This window comes from Haliotis rufescens, unplaced genomic scaffold (genome assembly GCF_023055435.1).
Source record: "Haliotis rufescens isolate VD_foot unplaced genomic scaffold, xgHalRufe1.0.p SCAF_3, whole genome shotgun sequence".
NCBI lineage: Eukaryota > Metazoa > Mollusca > Gastropoda > Lepetellida > Haliotidae > Haliotis > Haliotis rufescens.
Window position 1 is genome coordinate 45,990,833 of NW_025964001.1, and position 23,017 is coordinate 46,013,849.

At 41.2% G+C, this 23,017-nt stretch overlaps 1 protein-coding gene across 5 annotated transcripts in view; it reads left to right on the forward strand.

The window, feature by feature from the left end:
- Positions 1–23,017, forward strand: part of LOC124124556 — a 114,269-nt gene that overhangs the window by 37,496 nt on the left and 53,756 nt on the right. The window contains exon 1 of one of the 5 annotated variants that reach the window (XM_048403018.1): positions 14,296–14,476. The exons of the other annotated variants lie outside the window; for them this stretch is intronic. The gene's annotated coding sequence lies outside the window, so the exon portion shown is untranslated. Of the gene's footprint in view, positions 1–14,295; positions 14,477–23,017 lie in introns of those variants that run through there. 5 annotated transcript variants of the gene reach the window in all.

The window sequence follows — 23,017 nt, forward strand, 5'->3', positions numbered from 1 at the left end:
GTCTGTTTAATTTGATACAATAAAGATCAGGTAAAAACCACTACATGAAGCTTAGACTGCAAATTGCTGAGTAAAAGATGCTGTTTAAGATTTAAGACAGTGGGTACCTTCCTATTTGAAGTATTGTGTGTTCAGTGTGAACTGACCTAGTTGAATATTGAACTCTACCAGAGGTTATGTAATATACCTGGTACTCAGAGGCCATTGATTAAAAATAGATATGGAGTTACCCAAATGTAGCGATTCTACAAATGCAAACACAAGAAGATCATGACAAAATTGAATGTGTATGGATTATTAAACAATTTTGTATGGAATTTAATTTTAAGTGGTACCAAATTATGAATTATTTACACCAGAGTGCATGCAACCAATTAAAAGTTTTATGCATGATTTTGCATATGGTAAATACTTCATGAATAACTTTTAGGTCAAAGTTAAGATATAACAAATTTCTTTCACTATGAAAGCATAACTTTTTATTTTTGACACATTGCTTAAAACATCGATAAAGTTAGGCCATGTATTTGATATTAGTTGGTTTACAAAACTTTGGACTCCAGATTTAATGTAGAGTTTTGAAATATAAGACACAACCCCCAACCCCAAAATGTAGTTCTGAATTGTCTTTGATATACAATGCATTTGAAAAGGATCTCACCAACTGTCAACTGGATAATCACTCTTTGAAAGTGTTTGCTTGTCTCTCCTCCATCACAGAACATTTGGAGACACATATAAGTTGCCATGACCCCATTCCTCGTGATGGATTTACGCATGCGCAAACAAGAGAGAGCATTCGCAAATATTCTAAGGGGGCGATTTCACCAGGTACTGGCAAAACAAATGTTGCAAGACTGTATTTGTGCATCGGTGGTACAATACATGTTCTGAATCTTTTGCAGTGTGTTTGTAGAAATCGAGTGACATTTTATTTTGTATCCACAACTTAAGTCATCTGCAATATAAAAAACCCTGAAAAAGTCAATTTATTTTTATTTTTACTAAGGCATTTTCAATGTCTTTCGAATCGTAATCTAAGGTATAAAAACTAAGTTGCCTTAAAGTCCGTTGACCATGTCACTAGTTAACATGTGAGCTGGTGCAGTGCAGACAGTACTGACAACCGTTATGATACTGACTGATGGTTGTACCGTCAGGTAATCTTACATTTGATTTAGATTACAAAAGGATCATTTCTGCATAATACTCTACAACTTTATTGATATTTTAATCAATCAAAGGAATCTTTTAACTAGCATATACACATTACCAAATACCAGACGTACTATGAGTACTCCAGACAGCAGCATCTCTACACCAAGAGAAGGTCTCACTGTAGGTAACACATCTGTAGGACTAACATCTGTGAAGGACATAGGGGTAACTGTGAAAGTATTGCCAAGTACCAATACTATACAAACAGTACCACACACACACTGAGACACTCCAGTTTGCAAGACATCAATACCATCATGTTTGGAAACACATTGCTTAACAGTGCCACAAGTGGTAAACATGTTTCAAGTGTGAATAATTTCCGGTGTACTACCATCGTGTTATCATGTAATTATCACCTGCAGATACCTGCAACCCCGTCAACGACGTGATAAGCCCTCCCATTGCTCACTGATAGTCTGCTAATGTTCCCCTCTCCCGGGATTTCTGTGTGATAAGGACATGGGAAACAAGCTAAATATACAGCAAAGATTCATTGCTGGGTTCTGGACTTGTTTCAAAACCTTATATTTTATTTGTGTCTTGTGTATGAAACTGTCATGAGTAGCTGACATTTTGTAGCAGTGGAATTTACGACCTCACAACTCTAACTCACCATCTCCCTAGTCCAACTCACCTTCTAAACCCTTCATGTTGATGCAACATTCATTATTTATTTGTTTCTGCCACACTAAAAACTCGCTGACTGATCTATAGGATACATATGTTAAGAACTGATCAATTCTAAGAAGACGCTATTTTATGTTATGAGTTGCCAGAATGAACAGCGAATAGAGATTATTGCCCTCATTTGTTTCCCTATTGTAAATATCATATATTAAAAATGTGAGCCTTGTTTCTATGCATCACATAATGTCATGGTTAAAATAATGTTTGTTTAAGATGTAATTTCACTCAATGAAAATGCTTTAGAAATTGTGTAGGAATGCAATGTGAATCATGTAGTGCCATAGAATGTGCAGCCATTTACCCGGAGCCGGAGGCATAAGAGCACATATACCCCGAATGATACTGCTACAGCGAATTTATCTTGGCGACATGTTTTAGTCTGCCATTGTAAAAAAAATAGAACAAACTGAAAATTGATATTAAACAGCTGTTCGATTGGGCTGAGGTTAGCTTGTGCTGTGTCTCGTAACTTTCAATGATGCGCAAACAACAATCAACTGTCAAGATCACGTGAACCAATCAGATCTTAACATTCTGACATAGAGGAAAGATACAAAAACTTTGACAAGATAATAATCATTCTGATGTCTGCAGATGCCAGTGAACAAGTGTTAGATGAGAGGCACAATGCAGCCATATTCATACATGGGCATTCACTCTATCTGCAGAAGCCAGTGCACAGGTGTGAGAGGAGAGACATGGTAATCACATTTATCACTCTACCTGCAGAAGCCAGTGCATAGGTGAGAGATGAGAGACATGGTAACGACATTTATCACTCTACCTGCAGAAGCCAGTGCATAGGTGAGAGATGAGAGACATGGTAACCACATTTATCACTCTACCTGCAGAAGCCAGTGCATAGGTGAGAGATGAGAGACATGGTTATCTCATTTATCACTCTACCTGCAGAAGCCAGTGCATAGGTGAAAGATGAGAGACATGGTAATCACATTTATCACTCTATCTGCAGAAGCCAGTGCATAGGTGAGAGATGAGAGACATGGTTATCTCATTTATCACTCTACCTGCAGAAGCCAGTGCATAGGTGAGAGATGAGAGACATGGTAATCACATTTATCACTCTATCTGCAGAAGCCAGTGCATAGGTGAGAGATGAGAGACATGGTAACCACATTTATCACTCTACCTGCAGAAGCCAGTGCATAGGTGAGAGATGATAGACATGGTAATCACATTTATCACTCTACCTGCGGAAGTCAGTGCACAGGTGTGAGAGGAGAGACATTGTAATCACATTTATCACTCTACCTGCAGAAGCCAGTGCATAGGTGAGAGATGATAGACATGGTAATCACATTTATCACTCTACCTGCAGAAGCCAGTGCATAGGTGTGAGAGGAGAGACATGGTAATCACATTTATCACTCTACCTGCAGAAGCCAGGGCATAGGTGAGAGATGAGAGACATGGTAACCACATTTATCACTCTACCTGCAGAAGCCAGTGCACAGGTGTGAGAGGAGAGACATGGTAACCACATTTATCACTCTACCTGCAGAAGCCAGTGCATAGGTGAGAGATGAGAGACATGGTAACCACATTTATCACTCTACCTGCAGAAGCCAGTGCATAGGTGAGAGATGAGAGACATTGTAATCACATTTATCACTCTATCAGAGAAGCCAGTGCATAGGTGAGAGATGAGAGACATGGTAATCACATTTATCCCTCTACCTACAGAAGCCAGTGCATAGGTGAGAGATGAGAGACATGGTAATCACATTTATCACTCTACCTGCAGAAGCCAGTGCATAGGTGAGAGATGAGAGACATGGTAACGACATTTATCACTCTACCTGCAGAAGCCAGTGCATAGGTGAGAGATGAGAGACATGGTAATCACATTTATCACTCTACCTGCAGAAGCCAGTGCATAGGTGAGAGATGAGAGACATGGTAACGACATTTATCACTCTACCTGCAGAAGCCAGTGCATAGGTGAGAGATGAGAGACATGGTAATCACATTTATCACACTACCTGCAGAAGCAAGTGCATAGGTGAGAGATGAGAGACATGGTAACCACATTTATCACTCTACCTGCAGAAGCCAGTGCATAGGTGAGAGATGAGAGACATGGTAATCACATTTATCACACTACCTGCAGAAGCAAGTGCATAGGTGAGAGATGAGAGACATGGTTATCTCATTTATCACTCTACCTGCAGAAGCCAGTGCATAGGTGAGAGATGAGAGACATGGTAACCACATATATCACTCTATCTGCAGAAGCCAGTGCATAGGTGAGAGATGAGAGACATGGTAACCACATATATCACTCTACCTGCAGAAGCCAGTGCATAGGTGAGAGATGAGAGACATGGTAACCACATATATCACTCTATCTGCAGAAGCCAGTGCATAGGTGAGAGATGAGAGACATTGTAACCACATTTATCACTCTACCTGCAGAAGCCAGTGCATAGGTGAGAGATGAGAGACATGGTAACCACATATATCACTCTACCTGCAGAAGCCAGTGCATAGGTGAGAGATGAGAGACATGGTAACCACATTTATCACTCTACCTGCAGAAGCCAGTGCATAGGTGAGAGATGAGAGACATGGTAACCACATATATCACTCTATCTGCAGAAGCCAGTGCATAGGTGAGAGATGAGAGACATTGTAACCACATTTATCACTCTACCTGCAGAAGCCAGTGCATAGGTGAGAGATGATAGACATGGTAACCACATATATCACTCTATCTGCAGAAGCCAGTGCATAGGTGAGAGATGATAGACATGGTAATCACATTTATCACTCTACCTGCAGAAGCCAGTGCATAGGTGAGAGATGAGAGACATGGTAACCACATATATCACTCTATCTGCAGAAGCCAGTGCATAGGTGAGAGATGTGAGACATGGTAATCACATTTATCACTCTATCTGGTGTTAGAAATACTTCCTAAAACTTTCATACAAAAATAACAAGTAAAAATAATGCATGTTGCTTTAATCCTTTAACTATAAACAAGTCCACGTGAAAACCCACATATAAACAAATAATCCTGCCAAGTATTACTTATTCCTAACCACAATGATGATAACATATAAATGGGTGCACTGTAAAATGACAAGGAGATGTGTGACCTGTTGACGTCATAGAGAGAGCCAGATTAAGAGTGTGAGCATCACACTCAACCTGAATTTGCACTCTTAGGGAGCATCCCTTTGATTTGTACACAGACACATGAGCGGGGGTGTATGGTTATACCAAGGGATTCCGACAGTCCGTCCATTCGAGGTCAGTCTTTTGTGTGACCTATAACTTGAAAACTACTTCATAGATTCTTTTCAAATTTGGTGAACACTTTTTATACCTACCACCATACAAGTTCGATCTATTTGAATGCTACAAAATGCATATAAAACCTCTCCGCCATGCATATAAAACCATCCATGGCTCTTCATCATGCATATATAACCATCCACGACTCTCCGCCATGCATATGTAACCATTCATGACTCTCCGCCATGCATATATAACCATCCATGACTCTCCGCCATGCATATGTAACCATTCATGACTCTCCGCCATGCATATATAACCATCCACGACTCTCCGCCATTCATATGTAACCATTCATGACTCTCTGCCATGCATATGTAACCATCCACGACTCTCTGCCATGCATATGTAACCATTCATGACTCTCTGCCATGCATATGTAACCATCCACAACTCTCTGCCATGCATATGTAACCATTCATAATTCTCCGCCATGCATATATAACCATCCATGACTCTCCGCCATGCATATGTAACCATTCATGACTCTCCGCCATGCATATGTAACCATTCATGACTCTCCGCCATGCATATGTAACCATCCAAGACTCTCCGCCATGCATATGTAACCATTCATGACTCTCCACCATGCATATGTAACCATTCATGACTCTCTGCCATGCATATGTAACCATTCATGACTCTCCGCCATGCATATATAACCATCCATGACCCTCCGCCATGCATATGTAACCATCCATGACTCTCCGCCATGCATATGTAACCATTCATGACTCTCCGCCATGCATATGTAACCATTCATGTCTCTCCGCCATGCATATGTAACCATTCATGACCCTCCCCCATGCATATGTAACCATCCATGACTCTCTGCCATGCATATGTAACCATTCATGACCCTCCGCCATGCATATGTAACCATTCATGACTCTCCGCCATGCATATGTAACCATTCATGACTCTCCGCCATGCATATGTAACCATTCATGACTCTCCGCCATGCATATATAACCATCCACGACTCTCCGCCATGCATATGTAACCATTCATGACTCTCCGACATGCATATGTAACCATTCATGACCCTCCGCCATGCATATGTAACCATCCACGACTCTCCGCCATGCATATGTAACCATTCATGACCCTCCGCCATGCATATGTAACCATCCATGACTCTCCCCCATGCATATGTAACCATCGAGACTCTCCGCCATGCATATGTAACCATTCATGACTCTCCACCATGCATATGTAACCATTCATGACTCTCCGCCATGCATATGTAACCATTCATGACTCTCTGCCATGCATATGTAACCATTCATGACTCTCCGCCATGCATATATAACCATCCATGACCCTCCGCCATGCATATGTAACCATCCATGACTCTCCGCCATGCATATGTAACCATTCATGACTCTCCGCCATGCATATGTAACCATTCATGTCTCTCCGCCATGCATATGTAACCATTCATGACCCTCCGCCATGCATATGTAACCATCCATGACTCTCTGCCATGCATATGTAACCATTCATGACCCTCCGCCATGCATATGTAACCATTCATGACTCTCCGCCATGCATATGTAACCATTCATGACTCTCCGCCATGCATATGTAACCATTCATGACTCTCCGCCATGCATATATAACCATCCACGACTCTCCGCCATGCATATGTAACCATTCATGACTCTCCGACATGCATATGTAACCATTCATGACCCTCCGCCATGCATATGTAACCATCCACGACTCTCCGCCATGCATATGTAACCATTCATGACCCTCCGCCATGCATATGTAACCATCCATGACTCTCCCCCATGCATATGTAACCATCGAGACTCTCCGCCATGCATATGTAACCATTCATGACTCTCCACCATGCATATGTAACCATTCATGACTCTCCGCCATGCATATGTAACCATTCATGACTCTCCGCCATGCATATATAACCATCCATGACCCTCCGCCATGCATATGTAACCATCCATGACTCTCTGCCATGCATATATAACCATTCATGACCCTCCGCCATGCATATGTAACCATTCATGACTCTCCGCCATGCATATGTAACCATTCATGTCTCTCCGCCATGCATATGTAACCATTCATGACCCTCCGCCATGCATATGTAACCATCCATGACTCTCTGCCATGCATATGTAACCATCCAAGACTCTCCGCCATGCATATGTAACCATTCATGACTCTCCGCCATGCATATGTACCCATTCATGACTCTCCGCCATGCATATATAACCATCCACGACTCTCCGCCATGCATATGTAACCATTCATGACCCTCCGCCATGCATATGTAACCATTCATGACTCTCCGCCATGCATATGTAACCATCCACGACTCTCCGCCATGCATATGTAACCATTCATGACCCTCCGCCATGCATATGTAACCATTCATGACTCTCCGCCATGCATATGTAACCATTCATGACTCTCCACCATGCATATGTAACCATTCATGACTCTCCGCCATGCATATATAACCATTCATGACTCTCCGCCATGCATATATAACCATCCATGACCCTCCGCCATGCATATGTAACCATTCATGACTCTCCGCCATGCATATGTAACCATTCATGTCTCTCCGCCATGCATATGTAACCATTCATGACCCTCTGCCATGCATATGTAACCATCCATGACTCTCTGCCATGCATATGTAACCATTCATGACCCTCCGCCATGCATATGTAACCATTCATGTCTCTCCGCCATGCATATGTAACCATTCATGACCCTCCGCCATGCATATGTAACCATCCATGACTCTCTGCCATGCATATGTAACCATCCAAGACTCTCCGCCATGCATATGTAACCATTCATGACTCTCCGCCATGCATATGTAACCATTCATGACCCTCCGCCATGCATATGTAACCATTCATGACCCTCCGCCATGCATATGTAACCATCCACAACTCTCCGCCATGCATATGTAACCATTCATGACCCTCCGCCATGCATATGTAACCATCCATGACTCTCCCCCATGGATATGTAACCATCGAGACTCTCCGCCATGCATATGTAACCATTCATGACTCTCCACCATGCATATGTAACCATTCATGACTCTCCGCCATGCATATGTAACCATTCATGACTCTCCGCCATGCATATATAACCATCCATGACCCTCCGCCATGCATATGTAACCATCCATGACTCTCCGCCATGCATATGTAACCATTCATGACTCTCCGCCATGCATATGTAACCATTCATGTCTCTCCGCCATGCATATGTAACCATTCATGACCCTCCGCCATGCATATGTAACCATCCATGACTCTCTGCCATGCATATGTAACCATTCATGACCCTCTGCCATGCATATGTAACCATTCATGACTCTCCGCCATGCATATGTAACCATTCATGACTCTCCGCCATGCATATGTAACAATTCATGACCCTCCCCCATGCATATGTAACCATCCATGACTCTCCGCCATGCATATGTAACCATTCATGACCCTCAGCCATGCATATGTAACCATCCATGACTCTCTGCCATGCATATGTAACCATTCATGACCCTCCGCCATGCATATGTAACCATTCATGACTCTCCGCCATGCATATGTAACCATTCATGACTCTCCGCCATGCATATGTAACAATTCATGACCCTCCCCCATGCATATGTAACCATCCATGACTCTCTGCCATGCATATGTAACCATCCACGACTCTCTGCCAAGCATATGTAACCATTCATGACCCTCTGCCATGCATATGTAACCATCCATGACTCTCCCCCATGCATATGTAACCATTCATGACTCTCTGCCATGCATATGTAACCATTCATGACCCTCCGCCATGCATATGCAACCATCCATGACTCTCTGCCATGCATATGTAACCATCCACGACTCTCCGCCAAGCATATGTAACCATTCATGACCCTCCGCCATGCATATGTAACCATTCATGACCCTCCGCCATGCATATATAACCATTCATGACTCTCCGCCATGCATATGTAACCATTCCTGACCCTCCTCCATGCATATGTAACCATTCATGACCCTCCGCCATGCATATATAACCATTGTGTGGTGCAAAGTTTGATTTCAGTGTTTAGATTTTCTGAAAAAAATACAGTTTTTTTCATTTAGTTTACTTAGAAATGTTTTCACTGAAACATTTGTGTTACCTGTAACTAGAAGACTACTGAATGGATTATTTTCAAATTTAGGGACCAGTTTCCATACTAATAGAAGAGGTGCAGTGCAAAGTTTAATTTTGATATGTGTCTTTTCTTAAAAATAATGATGGTTTTGATGTTGCTTACATTTTTTACTTAACATTTTTGTGACCTATAACTTTAAAACTACTTCATGGATTCCTTTCCAGTTGGGGGTACAGTTTCTATACTAATAGGAGAGGTGCAGTGCCAATTGTGTTTTCAATATTTGGATTTTCTGGAAATATATAGCTATTTTTCAGTAATTTACTTCAATATTTTTACTTACACATTTGTGCAACTTATAACTTGAAAACTACTTCATGGATTCATTTCCAATTTGGGGTACAGTTTCTATACCAATAGGAGAGATGCTGTGCAGATTTTGTTTTCAATATTTGGATTTTCTGAGAAACTATTGTTTTTTTCATGTTTTGAACATAGAATTATGTTGGATATTAGTGAGGCCTGCTTACTTTTTGTCTTGTTTGTTTTTATATTGGAAATACATGTCTTGCTTGGAAACAACTATATGTTGGCACATCATTTGAATGATGGTTCCCTTATTTACAGGAATTTGTTACAAATCAATTGCACAACTGTATACTCCTTTAGGTCTTTGAATGACATTTAGAAGGGATGCACATAAGGAAGAGAATTTATGGATGTCGACTTCTTTATTAAGAGGAACACAACGTTTCAGAGTACATACTTACTCCTTCATCAGGTGCATGTATACTCTAGATTTCAATAACAGAAAGTGAAAGGCAGACTGTCATTCTTACAGGGGCAGCAACACTGATGATTGGGCGAGTAGGATATTGGCAGTAGCCAGAGTGGCCACCCACAATATTTGTTGTAGGCTGTGTTTGTTGTCTATAGCCCAGCTCTGTCCATCACGTAATGTTGATGTCCATCTCCACACTCATGTCTTATCTCCCTGTAGGCAGACTGAGCTGCCACTCGCTGGGAGTCAGTTTAACACCCTTTGTATGTCCTGTCTGCCCGGCTGTCTCGGGTGCAGGTTTAATTGCTGGTCAGATCACGTTCAAGACAAGCCCTCCTCATGACCCAACTTTACAAACAAGTCACATACTCATTTAGATAGCGGTCCTCTTTTGTTAAAATAGACAAACCACTGGAATGAATAACTGTCAATCACAGGTAGATGAGTCCTTATAACGACCTATGACAGAGATCAAAGAAATGTACCTGCCATGCCTGAGTCGCAGGTGAGCTGGGGGCAGGGGTCACTGACAGGCTTAATGTCTTACACTACACATTACTTGACCACACCAGCACCTCACCTCCCATGTAGACTCCCAGCTTTCAGTATATTGTCAGGAAATGTAAACACACATGTTGACATAGACTGGTGCTGCAAAATATGTTTGGTGTGATTGACAGATATCCATACCCACTGTGCGAGTCTTATCCTCTCAGCTATAATGGCCATTGTTGTCAAATTGCGACAATCAGCATCAGGCATCCAGGTGTTAGCGTGTTATTGTTGCTTGCTGCAAGGTCAAGTATGGAGGAGTAATGTCGGACTTAAAGTCCTCTTACTATGCCTACCTCTGCAGGTAATGGCCTTCAGCCACTGACGTTTTGCACATCAAGGATCAGTTGATGTGTATTTTTGGCTGGAGGTCAGACATTATGACATCCACCTATATGACTATAAGTGAAGCCTGCATATCGAGAGGTAAACAGTCATCACATGGCAAACATGTTAATTTCCTGCCTTGTATATTATTGAGACGACTCTCTTTACCAGTGGATCTCTGTATTATGTAATGAAAACCACCTGCTCTGGTTGTATTTGTTTTTAATGAAAGAGCAAGTTGAAGAATGCTGTAAGCTAGCCAGTTGTAACACGATGAGGTTTGTGCTTCACCACGCCCATGAACACATGACAAGCCCCGGTCATGACATGAAGCAGCTAGCCCTCTAACATCGCTCACAAAACTCTTCTTATGAATGCCAAGATCAAAATACTTTCAGGAATTAAAACGAGCAAATCACAAATATTCTGACCTTACTAGCAGTTTTGTTAAATTGGAAAGTTTGTTTACATGTTAACAAAGTTAAATTTGTAGCACTTGATTAGGTCTGATGTACAGTGAAGATATTATAAAAACGTTCATATTTGAAGTTTTAACATGTCAGATAGATTACAAAGTGCACATTTTCTTTCGGTTAAAGCTATTTTTCTCCACCTCCCAGTTTCAAAATGTAGATTATGGTTACATGTATTAAACTTAAGTAAGACTCCCCAAATGTTTTTTCTGCAGTATGTTTAAGCATTATTCATAATTAAGGCAATCATTTTTTATGATACTAAACATTGTGCCTTTTGAAGACTTATCTCTTGCACTTGTCCAACACTGTAGATTAATGTCATTTACATTTTCATGGATTAAATGTTTCAGGTAAGTCGGATTTGTGAAACTTTGTGAAAACAAGATGTAGCTGAGTCCAAGTTCGTCAATAGTTTGTTTGATATATGTAATCCATTTGGTTTACACATTTCAAAATATGGCGTCATTAAATAATAACTTGTATGAAAGAAAGGATTATTTAGATGATTTCCAGGAGAGTAATTTTTCCCCCAAACATATCATTCTCATTTTATAGATAGATGTATTCTTCTAAGTTCCCTGTGCACAAAGAAGTTTGGAATACTTTTTCTTGATGATAAAAGATAATTTAGAAAAGGTAAATGGACACCTTCTAGAGTTGAGATGTTTTCAAATCCCCATACTTTGCTTCCGTAGAGAAGATCTGGTATAACCATTCTGTCAAAAAGCTGCAGTTGAAATTTAAGTGATAAATTTAATTTCCGTTCTTGGCTTAAACCATAGAACATACCTTTCGTTGCTTGTTCTTTTAACTTTTTCTTTGTGAAAGTGAATTTTGAATTTGTGTTTTAAAAGTAGTTATAGAAATCAACTTTTTCCAAACTCTGTGGTTTGTAAGTGAACATCATTCTCTGCCATCTTGATACACCATCATTGGTTTATTTGATGTGAACATCATTGTCTGCCATCTTGATACACCATCAGCCTTCGCTGTGCAGAGCTGCATCCCTTGGGCACGCCAGAAACCTATAATTGTGAGTTCAAATCTTGGTTCACCCCGATTATGTTTCTAGGTTTATCAGCACCATACCCGTGATTGTGGGTTTCACCAAAGTGGTAAACGTCCGAGACCTGCATCACTTTGGGCTTTCCTCCCACATTAAGCTGACACGCCGTGATATAACTGGAATACTGTTAAAAGCAGCGTGAAGCCCAACTCACTCACTCACTACACCATCAGCCATTGGTTGACTTGATGTGAACATCATTGTCTGCCATCTTGATACTCCATCAGCCATTGGTTGACTTGATGTGAACATCATTGTCTGCCATCTTAATACACAATCAGCCATTGGTTGACTTGATGTAATCTTCTATCTCTGTCTTACACTATCAGCCACCAGGGTGCATACTCAGGCCCTATTACCTAATATGGCAAGCCTAGATGTTTCCTATAAACTGCTGACAAACTCAACAACCTGGCTTCAAGGCTTGAAATCAAATGGACTTGTTAAAGTATTCTGTAAATGAAGCTGGGTAATATGTTGTACTTGCAGTGACAATGCATTTGCCCCACTCAACACTGATGGCTACCTGTAGTTGTGGCATTTGTGGTAGACAAATATGTGCACATGTAGGTTGAATGTGTCAGTCCTGAGGCGGACAAGCATATCTATTAGTATCCCCTGTCCCTTGTGACAGTGGATAACTAGTGTCAGTTCTGCTGGGGACATGGATTCTATGTAACTGCACTCTGTGTGAGGTAACAGTTGTACATTGTACCATGCACAATCTCTAACTGGTCACAGATTGGTCAGCTGATACCACACAGGTTTGTGGTGGGATGCTTGTTGATAAAGATACTTGCTGTCAGATACATGCGTGATGAGATACGCCCTGTCAGTCATCTGGAGAAGAAGCCTTAAATTATTGTCAGACTGGGAGTTGACAGATCAAGCTATCGCCCAAATAGAATGCTAGTCTGTGTAATACTAATGCTGTAATCCTCATTTCACTATAAGGCATTGTATCAATCTGTCAAAATGATTGCATTATTGTTATAAGAAGTTTGAAGACTGCAGTCACAGTACTGGCAGCGGTAAAGTTGTAAATGTGCGCTGGCTGTGAGGGTATGGTATTAACCAACCTGTGTGGATTAATAATTTATATGACTGTTATTTCACCATATGGTTATAAACTGATTACAGACAATGAAACTATATAGTATATTCATTGGTACAGTTGATTACAGAGGCAATTTAATTGAAACATGGAAATTATGAAGTGAGTTTGACTGAAAGTTTAAAAGAAACATATACACCCCCCACTCTGCCACCTCAGCTTGTACTTGGGTCAGCTTTAGTTAAGAAGGAAATCTGTATGTTATCATTCAGTCCCTGTGTGGGAGCTCATCAGTAGTGAGAATCCCGTAGACACAAACATGGAGGACAGGAATTAGATTTCACAATATTGATCTTCAGTTTGACCTTTCAAAAATCATAAGCTTATCCTTTGTATTGCCCTGTTGTTTTATCCCATCAGTTGTGTGGGGTCAGCACCAGGGCGCCCTCTACACATGTACAGCAGTATGGAGATAATGCATACAAGAGACTAGATTCCCACATGTAGCACTGATTACGGAACACCTGAGCCCCCAGGTAAACAAATCACTATTTTCACCTGTGCTGGATGTGAGATGACAACTCTGTGGACGGCACGTGTTGTAAGATTGCTAGACATTTCATCTGACTGACTCACAATGTTACGCAGGTTATCACATTGTTGTTTAGGACTCAGTGACACGGCTGAGTGTCCCAGTCCTGCATGGCCCCCGTCAAGTTGGAGTGAACGATGTCCTTATACTGCCATGATGTTCACTGTCAATTTCATTCAGAATATGGATATTTAATAAGGTTAAGGTTTTCCAGAGAGTAAAGGAGATATGTATTTCAACTGAAAGGTAGGTAAACCATCAAATATGTACTCATTATGCTGAAAGTTCATGATTTATGCTGTGGAAGTCAGATCATTCCACGGCCCACCTCCAATATAGTTGAAGTGTATTTATCTGTTGGCTAACATGAGTAGCACAGTGTATAACTACAAGTCAACTTCTTTTGAAAGATCTTTGTTTTTGTGAAATCCATAAACACTTGCAATGTTGTGACAACTTATATGGTTCTAAGGACATAATTAGCTATGCTTATTATTGGTTAAGACTGATTTGTCCACACAGGTCATCAGTTATTATAAGTTAGTCATGGTTTGTGTTTCTGACATTTAGTTGTCAAAGTGATCACATGATTTACTATGAAAATATTATTGGAAGATTGTGTTACCTATAAGTGTCTGTGTAGCTTCAAATATATAGTTACATGCTGAAATTGAATAACTTGTTCTCAAAACCTGATTATGGATGCTATTGATAGATCAGTATATCATTAAGAGGTAATCAATCAATCATCAACTATAATTTATCATCAAAACATCTCTTGTGAGTGTCCCATCACACCATTGTTATCAATCTTGTAGACATTCCTTGAACATTAATATTTAGACAGCCTGAATTTTAAGTTGCCCTTGTTGTGAAGCCCCCATCTAAGGGTGTAGACTTATTGACCTACTGTCTGTGTTCACTGTTTTGTCAGCATTGTAAGTACAGGGATCATGGCCCATGTCATCACGACTACCCTCTTTCAGTTGAATCTCACCCCCCTCAAATGTTGATGAATCACAGCTACTTGCTGGTGACTTGCTGGGTCAGGTGAGTATTGTCCCTTCCTGAGATTTGTATAGGAATTATTTAGTCTCTGGGAAGCCAAGACTTGCCAAGACCTTTAGGTCCCTGAACATAAAGGGTTTGTCAGGCAGTGGTCATGAATTCAAACATGACATTGCCACAACTGAAGTGAAGGTCCTCCATTACAGGGGAGGGATGGGGAGGGATGGGGGTGGGGTGGAGGAAGGACTGTGGAGGTGGAAGAAGTGACATCAGATCAGACTAGAACAGGGAGGGGCTGTGTACACCACCGACAACATCACATTATTTTAGAAATTCTGTTTCATGAAGTTTGACACATTAAGGTCAAATACTGTTGTCTTGTAAGTATTTACCATTTGGATAAGTGCTTCATGTCAGTGTTAATCTGTGTGGTAATATCTGCAGACCCCAGTAATATCTCAGTGTGTTTGTCCTGTAGTGTGCATGACCCCAACTGACAAGGCATGACATGATATCTCCCCTTCTACTTTAGGGCTAAGTAAACACTTTCAAATATGAATACACATCTCAACTGGGATATCATTACCTTAGCCTGACATCGACACTCTCTGTAGAAACATAGCCTAGGATCTATGGGCATGGATGTTGAACTGCATTACAACACAGGCTATAATGGTAATTAAACCTAGTTGTGTGAGGGTCGCAGATAGCATTGTTTATGTTGGTCTGGTGCGTCTCAGTATCCTGGGATATTATCAGCCTAGCTGTATGGCAGGCCGACAATTCTAACAGAGTAGGTGTGTCTTGGAATACAGGACTGCATTGATGAGGGATGCTTCAGGGCAACAATGTAGATGTACCAGCTTCCTTCCTCATGACCATGCAACCAGATGAGGAGTTTGTGGTCATTATACTTTACACAGCCACAACATGGATGCACTTGGAACTCTCATCATTTCATCTGTAAGTGACACTTAGATTTGGAATGTTTGGGTATTTTGCATATTTCTTGATTTTCCAATCAACGTCATGACTGTTTTGACTACCGGTATATCATTTGAGCAGTACAAATTGTATGTCTGTGCACCATGATTAGGATCATTCGGCAGCCTGTGATATTAAGAAGTGCAGTGCACTGTACTATTGACGGACGGTTTTACTCACTAAGTGTTGTGACAAAACCCTTTTCATATATTTAAACCTGAAGGTTATGAAGAGCTACTTCACAGTAATCAGACTCAACGTACGATGTCCACATGTGTTTGACTATATGACAAACTCTTTACATTGCTGGGCAAGTAAGACCTAATGCCTGGTAATGTGATTGTCAGCGGATCAATTGGTAGTGGTTCATCAGAACATACAGACAGGTAAGCTTGTGGTGCACAGTGGTTTGGGTGTGATGATGACTTTTAGTTTATTCTGAGAGTCAAACATCAAGGAATGTCCAAGGCATTGGAGCAGTTTTCAGCTTTTGTGGGGAAAATGGATACCAAGATAGCTGTCATATCCTCTTGGTTACATCAGCAACAAATACAGTTGAGCCCATCATTCTATAGTCAGGATTGTGCTTGTTTGTGAATTCTTTTTATTAGATTGAGATAATTAATTAAAGCTTTACCATCTGATGACAGCCGCTGGGATTCTTGTTAAACAGGCTCCAGGCAAGATCCCGCAGAGAGAGAGCATGCACACCCCAACCACAATGTGTAAGATCGATGCTAAGGTCGGTGGTCACCTTGGAGGACGAAGTCTCACCTGCAACCTGGTTGTCACTGATGGCAGCGATCAGTGCTCAAACTATGGACCCCTGACTTCTGTTTTCAAAACATGTCACAATGCAGGCATGTTGCCCTATAAGTGCAATTTACCTGGAACTTGACGTGAAACCTATTTCACCATCTCAAGATCACTGAACACCCTTCTAGTCAAATGACTCTCCGATAGAATATTGCAGAAGCCACCATAAAACTCTACTCACTCACTCAGTCACTATAGGCCTTGTTTCTCTGTGCCTCCCTGTAGACTGTGTCTAGTTACCCACAGGCCCCTCCAGCATGACTGGCCATCTCTAGATCTCTGTGCCAGCACTCTCCACCAACACACTTATATCATCTGACGCATGTATTTGTCTGTTTGTCTCAGCAGTATATCCTTAAAACGTGGACATGTCTTTGCGCAGCTGTTATTTATATTGCCTTCTGAAAAATACATCAGTCAGGGCGTATATTGTGGTGTTGGTTGTCGGTTTCACTTATTGTTTGTACCAGTATGACAATGGGTTGTGGTCTGTTCCAGCGAAGCACAACGGGTAGCACTCAAGTCAGTTGTTATCTAGCAGCAATGTCAAAATGATCTTATTGATATTTGGAGATCACACAGTTCAAAATTGCATCATTGCATGATTGTAAAGACCCACTGAAACATTTGAAAAATGTGCATGTTTGGAATAGTTTTAGTTTTGATAATTTCCTGGTATATTAAAAAAATAACTTGTTTATTTACTTTCTTGACACTTTCAAGTTCTTTGTATTAGCTTATATCAAGTTGCCATATGTTGTCTTAAATTTTTAAAAGATTTAACCATTTGACACATTGATGGTTGAAAATATGTACTCATAATTATCATAAGGTTACATAATATTTTATTCAAATGCTACATACAAGTCGGATGTTATAATTCTTTTAGTTACAAAACTTTCATGTGGTGTGTAAAGTGTCTGCCCTGTTACCCATCTGCAAGTGCATGTGCTGCCACGCCCCTCTCTGTGTCACTGCCACGCCCCTCCCTGTGTCACTGCCATGCCCCTCCCTATGTCACTGCCATGCCCCTCTCTGTGTCACTGCCACGCCCCTCCCTGTGTCACTGCCACGCCCCTCCCTGTGTCACTGCCAGGCAGACCTGGACACAGGATGCATAGTTCACCCCTTTCCCGAAGCAACACATCAAGCACCTTGTGTTAGATTGGGATGTTAAAATGAAGGTACGCTCACAGCAGGATAGGCAGCAGGAGGGCAACGCTGTCAGTGTTGTGGCACACAAGAGTACTGGCTCGGTGTGTTCATGGCTATGTCTAGACTAACATTTAGTCTCTGAAATCTTATATTACACAATATCCTTCTTGACTCTAAAAATAAAAACAATTCTCTATGCTGATTTCAGAATAGAGCTAGCTTGAGATGGCTAGACTTGCTTTTGTATGCATTTCTAGATTATTATTTTTTCATAAAATAAATATATTCCACGGTCATGGTGCAGGACTAGGCTATGTCATGAGTGCAGTGTTACACTGTCTTAGAGCAACGACATGCTGGCTCATGTGACAGCAGTGAAATGTAATTCTTAAATGTAGGAAGTTATTATTAAAAATAAGTTAGTTTGTACATGATCCACTGAAATGTCATGCCTACTGGCAAATAGACATTTGTTGTGCTGATTATCTAGCCACATGGTAGGCATGAGTGATAAATATATACATCTTTGTGCTAATATTCTTAATCTAACTAATCGAGTCAGATAAAAGTAAACCTTTGCTTCTTTAAGAACATTAAAAGCACAAGTTGTGGATGACCCCTGTGCCCTGATGTCTGTGAAGTTCGCATCAGCTAACTCCTCACCCTGCTGTGTAAACCTACCTAAAATTTACATGTTTATGGCGATCCTTGATACATGTCAAAGGGTATGGTGGTTTCTATCAGACAAAGGCTGGAATTCCTTGGCATCTAGACAGTGTGTTCAGTGTGGGTGTTTCCCTGGTGGGCCAGGGAGCTGGAATGGCAGATTTCATACGTATGTATCAGGAGCCACATAACCATGTATGTTGTGTGTGGACTAAATTGTGTAGTACCCGGGTAATGTTTAATCAGAAAAAGAGTTTTGGAGAGAATACACAGTGTTCCTAGGTAGGTGTATAGTGTGTATTTCTCGTTGTGCCCCCAACTACTAAGGGCAGGGTTTTATAGTTATACCCAGGAATTCCATCCATCCTTCCAAGGACATGTTTTTTGTGCGACCTATGACTTGAAAACTACTACTTACATTCTTTTCACACTGGGTGAACACTTTCTACACCTACAAGAGAGGTGCAGTGTGGAGTTTGATTTCAATATTAGGATTTTCAAAAGAAATGCATCTTTTCTTATTTTTCCACTTAGAATGTTTTTACTTACACATTTGTGCGACCTATAACTTGAAAACTACTGAATGGATTCTTTTCAAATTTAGGGGACAGTTTCCATACTAATAGAAGAGGTGCAGTGCAAAGTCATCTTCCCAAGGCAAGGGAGTTAACTGACTATGTAAGTCAAGTTTCCCCCGAGTGGTCCAGTACTGTCCTCTCAGTTGTTGTGGCTGATGAGATAATTCTCCTGTCCAAAACACCAAATAGAATAACTTTGTATAGAATGTAAATTGAATATGAAATCTTCATTTTGTACATGATTTGCTTTGTAAATTTAGAATAATCCAGAGGACCAATTTGTTTCAACATTAAATAATACCGTGATACATTGGTCATGATATGATGGGTATCTTGATACGCCGGGGTAACACCACAAACACTTGTGTATTTCAGTGGAGGGAAGCCAAAAGGATCCCGAACAGTTGATTTCTAGAACTTTTCAAGCTCATATCTTTTTGGGTAGGGTTATTCTTTCATTAAAAAAAGTAAAATATGAGTATTGGTATCGTCATGTATTGTGATGCAAGTTTGTGGGTATTGGAGGCCATGCATTGCAGTGCATCAGAGTTTCTGTGTATATTTTCATCCTTAGAGCTGGGTAGGTAATAAAGTTCAGTAACTTAAGATTTTGTTATATGTTTAAGTAAAGGTGTTAATTGTCTGTTGTTTCTGTATGTAAATAAGTACAGGTTTCCACAACAGGTTTGTTTTCTGTTCTTTCTGTCAGCTACACACACTCATTCCATTATAATCCATGCAAGCCCCGGAGGACTTGAGGGGCATTCATCCATGCCCTAGGTTGTTTTAAGGTCTGTAACAATATCCATAGAGGCAAGTGATAAAATAACTAAAAACCATTGTCAAGGTTAATCTATTGTTAATTCCCCACAAATGAAATTGAAATAAATAGTTGTATCAAAACAAAAGAAACAGGCTTGTTTAATGCACTGTATTTGTATACAACTACCAAAATTACAGCAACTACGAAAATAGAAGAAATCTGGTTTGTCTGACAGCTTCAATTAACACGAGCAAGAGATCCAATTACCCTGAAATGGACATTGCCATTGACATCTGATTCCATACACATCATGGCCTTGTTAACCAAGTAACCACTTGGACGCGTGAAATGTACACGGACTCATATGTACACAGGGCTAATAACATCACAAGGCAAAGAATCAGAAGGCTGATGGCATTTTTATTTCTTGACTTGACTGTGTAGGAAGTGTTCTGATTGTTGTGACACGTGAGTAGTTAATGCTGCAATATACACCTGGCAGGGGAGTAGGAAGGAGGGGAGTGAAGACACAGGCTACACAGCAGTGGGAGAATGAAGGGGACCAAAAGCAGGCAGCTAGGGTTACTGGGGCACCTCTAGTAATGCTGCAAGATTTACAAGTAGTCCTGTAATGCCTTTTGAACCTTGGCAAATAATGGTGTTGAGTAATCTACCAATAAACATTAATAATTACTTGGTTGGAAATACATTAGTTACCCATGTATCAGGTACAACCTTACATTTGGAGTCCTTCACAGAGGTTCAAAACATGAATATCAAATTTCAGGGAATTATTTTTTTCTCATCACTGTTTTTATAACAATGGACTCGTCATGATATGGCTGAAATATTGCCCATGTGACGTTAAATAATAACTCACTCACTATAACAATGGAAATCCATGGACTAGTGGATCATCATTTTATCCTAATACACCAGGTTTTACCAAGGGGATCAACAGTTTTCTAAATTATTTATCATTTTGTTTTCTTCTGCCAGCCTTCTTTATCATAGGTCAATAAGCAGCTGTCTATACACATTATCAGTCTTGGTGAAGAATAATGGTTAGGAACAATTCAGAATGAATGAAGATGAAGTTAACATAAAGTGATATTTCAATGCCAGGTGTTTTGTCCATAGGTACTGGAAGTGCAGTCCATGAGTATATTCGGAACCTTTCTTTGTGACTTAAATAACCTCAATGTTACGATTCATTCTGACTGCCATGGTTCCTATAGTGAGGTCCGATTGAAACATTTCCATATTCAGGACTGAAGGGTACGTTATACTCATAGGTTGTGTGTGTGTGTGTGAATATACCCAACTTTTTATGTGTATGTTTTTTTTGTTTCATGACAGGTACTCTAATGGCTAGATGGGGATCTAGTGGTGTGACATATAGGGGATATAGTGGTGTGGATAGGGCTATAGTGGTGTGACATGGGGGATATAGTGGTGTGGATAGGGCTATAGTGGTGTGACATATAGGGGATATAGTGGTGTGGATAGGGATATAGTGGTGTGACATATAGAGGATATAGTGGTGTGGATAGGGCTATAGTGGTGTGACATATAGGGGATATAGTGGTGTGGATAGGGCTATAGTGGTGTGACATGGGGGATATAGTGGTGTGGATAGGGATATAGTGGTGTGGATAGGGATATAGTGGTGTGACATATAGGGGATATAGTGGTGTGGATAGGGATATAGTGGTGTGGATAGGGATATAGTGGTGTGACATATAGGGATATAGTGGTGTGGATAGTGATATAGTGGTGTGGTTAGGATACAGTAGTGTGGATGGGGATACAGTGGTTTGGGTGTGGATACAGTGGTGTGGATAGGGATATAGTGGTGTGACATATAGGGGATACAGTGGTGTGGACGGGGATACAGTGGTCTGGATGGGGATACATTGGTGTGGGTGGGGATACAGTGGTGTGGATAGGGATACAGTGGTGTGGACGGGGATACAGTGGTGTGGATGGGGATACAGTGGTGTAATTGGGGATACAGTGGTGTGGATTGGGATACAGTGGTGTGGATGGGGATACATTGGTGTGGGTGGGGATACAGGTGTGTGGATGGGGATACAGTGGTGTGGACGGGGATACAGTGGTGTGGATGGGGATACAGTGGTGTGGATGGGGATACAGTGGTGTGGATGGGGATACAGTGGAATGGATGGGGATACAGTGGTGTGGATGGGGATACAGTGGTGTGGGTGGGGATACAGTGGTGTAATTGGGGATACAGTGGTGTGGATGGGGATACAGTGGTGTGGATGGGGATACAGTGGTGTGGATGGGGATACAGTGGTGTAATTGGGGATACAGTGGTGTGGATGGGGATACAGTGGTGTGGATGGGGATACAGTGGTGTGGATGGGGATACAGTGATGTAATTGGGGATACAGTGGTGTGGATGGGGATACAGTGGTGTGGATGGGGATACAGTGGTGTAATTGGGGATACAGTGGTGTGGATGGGGATACAGTGGTGTGGATGGGGATACAGTGGTGTGGATGGGGATACAGTGATGTAATTGGGGATACAGTGGTGTGGATGGGGATACAGTGGTGTGGATGGGGATACAGTGGTATAATTGGGGATACAGTGGTGTGGATGGGGATACAGTGGTGTGGATGGGGAGACAGTGGTGTGGATGGGGATACAGTGGTGTAATTGGGGATACAGTGGTGTGGATGGGGATACAGTGGTGTGGATGGGGATACAGTGGTGTGGATGGGGATACAGTGATGTAATTGGGGATACAGTGGTGTGGATGGGGATACAGTGGTGTGGATGGGGATACAG